This window comes from Nelumbo nucifera, chromosome 1 (assembly GCF_055504915.1).
Source record: "Nelumbo nucifera cultivar China Antique chromosome 1, China Antique-T2T, whole genome shotgun sequence".
Taxonomy (NCBI): Eukaryota; Viridiplantae; Streptophyta; class Magnoliopsida; order Proteales; family Nelumbonaceae; genus Nelumbo; species Nelumbo nucifera.
In genome coordinates this window covers 38803656-38807855 of record NC_142649.1, presented here as the reverse complement: position 1 = coordinate 38807855, position 4200 = coordinate 38803656, and positions in this window count along the sequence as shown.

Sequence of the window (4200 nt, the reverse complement as noted above, 5' to 3'; positions counted from 1 at the left end):
TTTATGTGATAAAATCCCCAATCATATATGTTCAAGAGAAAACATCTCTCTTGGTGAGAATTGCGATTTGCAGTTTTCTTCGAAATTTTTTTTGAATTTTCTACTTATTCGATTAATACAAGCAAAATGAGAGAGGCTAAGCTTTCTCTGTTAAATATTTCCATGTGAATTCGAAAATTTGTATTTGAAAAGATATGCAAACAGGAAACTAGTCTCTAAGTGTTGAAAGAGCTATTGCTTTTTGCATTATTATTTGAGTTTGCAGCTTTTTCGGATTTTCTTTAAAAAGTTAAGAAAAAATGAAGGGTAAAGAGGTCTTTTCATAGATTCTATCGAATCATGGGTAGATTCTACCTGGAACCGAATGGAAATGACTTTGAACCAGCTTTGAACCAACCCTGTTCAATTTGTTATAGGTTAGGATCTAGTTCCAAATTACTAGAACTAACTCCCACCCATACCAGTTCTAGGATCTAGGGGTCTACCCTACCCAAACCGACCCAATGAATCAGCCTTAGAACCGAACTTGCTTTGAAATAAACCCCAAAATACATTTGAGGATGCGAAGATTTGAACCCAAAAACTCATGGTTACAAAGGCCATGGTCTAACTTGACCATTTATTTACTCAAGTGATTTGATCATTTGCTTTCATTTTAATATTTGAATGTGTATAATAAGTAATGTAAAATGTAATATTTACAAAATTTAAATTATAATGATAGGATTTGAACTATACATTAATATATTTGGATAATCTACATATTAAATTACTCAATTTAATCAATAAATATGATATAAATTTTAAACTATTTATTATATTATTGAAAACCAAGTTTTTAAAGAACATGTCACTTTTTAAGTGGGGAGAAAAGAAAGAACAGGTTCCATGGGTAGACCTTGGAATCAACCCTGGAATCGCCAAGGCCAGAACTGACCCTAGAACCAACCTTCACAAGGTAGGTTCTAAGTTCTGTCTTGGAACTGAACCGAACTGACCCATGCTCACCCACACACGCTCACACACACCCCCACCCACCCACACACACACACACAATAAAACAAGGAAGTCTATCTTTTTTCTCATTTTTTTAATTCTTGATTTTTATTTTATTACATGTCATTTTTACAAACAACCAATAGATAAAGAAAGAGAGAATTGCTTTTTATGATGTCTAGCCACGTGACACCACTATCTCCCTTAGAGTCCTACTCCAACTCCCCTCTATTCTCTCATTCACTTTCCCATTAAAAGGAATTCTTTTAAAAAAACTATATCTCCAAAAAACACACCCATTCTTCTCTCATAAATTATCTCTAAATCATATTTATCCTCTCCCCCACTTTCTCATCTATATCTATCTAAAGAAGGTTTGAATTAAAAAATAATAATAAATATATAAATATTATAACGAAATTATGTAAACAACTTTACAATATTTATTAAAAACATAAAAATAATTATAAAATATTTAATATTCGGATTATTAATTATTTTATACTTTTAGGAAATTCATAACAAAATTATCTAATAAAATATAAATTTTAATTTTACGGATTATTCAATTTAATAACTAAATGACATTTTAAAATTAATAACAAACCAAAAAATATTGTAAAATTTTAAATAACAAAATTATTTAGATGTTATTTAAATATAAAAATCTGAAAATTTAGAAAAAGTAAAATATTATTTAAATATTTTAATAACTAAATATGTTAATAAAAATAAATAAATTTTAAATAAAGATCAATAGTTTAATAACAAAATAAAGAAAAAAACGTTAAAAAATATTTAATATCATGTAATAACTTTAAATAAAGAAAATAACAGTAAGAATTAAAAAATATTTCTTTAACTCTTTTCCTTCTAATCTTCCAAACTTCCAGTTCCAGGTTCCAGACTTCCAGTGCAGTTTTCTACTTTTTCTAAACTAAGAAAAATTAGATAAAAAAAAGATATAATAGTAGAAAATTAACATGAACAATAGACAATATGTTGGAAAAATGTCATTTCAAATTTAATGTGTACAAAAAAAAATAATGTATTAAAAAAATAATGTAATGAAGTTGATCATTCATTCATTCATTCAAGATGCTCTCCTCCTCTTCCGTGTTTTAGGTGTGATGCCATGTGTCTATACAAATGACCAATGCCACCACTAGGGATGGCAATTTTTCCCTTTTCCTCGATCCCCACGGGAACCTGCCCCCGAGGATGGGGATGATTCCCCCCTCCGTGGGGATAGGGATGGGGAAATTTTCATCCCCATTGGCAGGGACGGGGCACGGATGGGGAGGCACTCCTTGCCCTGTGTGTATGTACACATCCCTATCCTGTGGGGACTGGGATGGAGATAGCCTTGTCCCTGCTGGTTGGGACGGGGATGGGGAGTGGCTCCTCGTCTTCGCCCCACCCCGTTGCCATTCCTAGCCACCACTGTTGTGGTAGCTAAAATCATGTCTGCATTTTTTGCAAACTGCTCTTCTTCCTTTTCCAGGGATTTCTATAAATCTTAAACATAGTTCAAACTTCACTCCTGTTACCAAAGCAGGACTTGGTATTATTGGATTGGGCTTCATCAACAAAAGGAAAAGGAATTTGGGAAGAACTGGCTATTATAGAGAGTAAGAAAGTATGAAAATATGAAATGTAATGTAAGAAAGTATGAGTTCTAGTGAAAATAAGGGACGGTAGGGGTTTTGATAGGAATTAGGGGGTGTTAATTTAACCAAAATACTTCAAAACTAATTGTTTATGATTGTTGGGAGGGATATTTTGATCATTTTAGGGGTTATATGTTATTTGACTTAAATACCCCTATTCTATAATTATTAGGGGCATTTAAGTCATTTTAGCCCCATGTGCTCCAAAATATAAAAATATCCCTAGTGGCGGTTTATAGTTCTTGGGGTATAAAATCCCCAAAAAGCAAATATAGCCGTTGCAACCCCTCCAATGACTATACTCTGTCGTGGGCCGCACGCATGCCATGTTGTGCCAACCCGCATGCTAGGCCGTGCCATGCCAATGGGTCGGGCCAGGCTAGACTTCCTGACTGGACCAGTCTACTTCACATCCTAGGCCCAAGATAGCACAGTATTGTAGCAGTCGGGCCATGTCGACCCAACCCACATTATAGGTTTAGGTAGGGGAGATTTAGGTGGCGTTCAGTAACATGTTCATTTCGTGGATGGACCATTTCGGTCCATGCCATAGGATGAACTCCCCATTCGGTTGGTCGTGGATGGGACCAGTCCACACTATATCGTGGATTGTTCCCGTCCATAGCCCAAAATCTCGGCCACACTTATATCTTATGGATGTGGCCGGTCCACAATATTTCCACACTCTATTTTGATACAATACATCTCTTCTACATACTTTTCTCTTTGTTTTTTAATTTTTATATTTAAAATGATAATATTATTAATTTTAATTTTTTAATATTTTATCAATAAAATAATATTTTTTAATTTTAAATCTAACACATGCCCGTCAGTACTACTCCTTCTCCACTCTTTTTTTATTTATTTAAATATTATTTTTTAATGTTTTTATCAAGAAAATATTTTTTAATACTTAATTTTTTTTTTGTTTTTTAATTATTTTACTATTGTTTTTATTAAAATTAATATTTATTGGTTAATATTAATTTTTTGATGCCTTTTTTCAATATATTTATCATATAAAATACAAAAATTGAACATTTATGATCCACTATATAGATCATTCATAAAATGTATATGAGATACAATGAATCAAAACCGGTCCAGTCCACATAGTCTATCCACCATTTAGAACACCTGTGAATTGTGATGTGGTGTGGACCAGTCTACACCCACCAATTTCTCATCCACACTACAGAATACCCCCTTAAATCCTCCAAGAAACTAGAAGAAAGGTACAAGTAGGGGTGCAACTTCGGCGGGCCCAACTCGAGCCCGAATCGGCCCAACCTATAATTTTACACAAGTTGGGATCGGGTGCAATTTCTCATCCACACTACAGTCACGCTTTTTAATTTTTTGGGTTGGGCTTGGGCCTAGCCCTTAGGTAGCCCGAACTCGGCCTAAGCCTGGACCAATTATATACATTTATACATACATATGTATATATGTAAATGTTGCATACATATACATATATACATCTAGATATTTTACGTACATATTTACATACATACATAAATATATGTATATA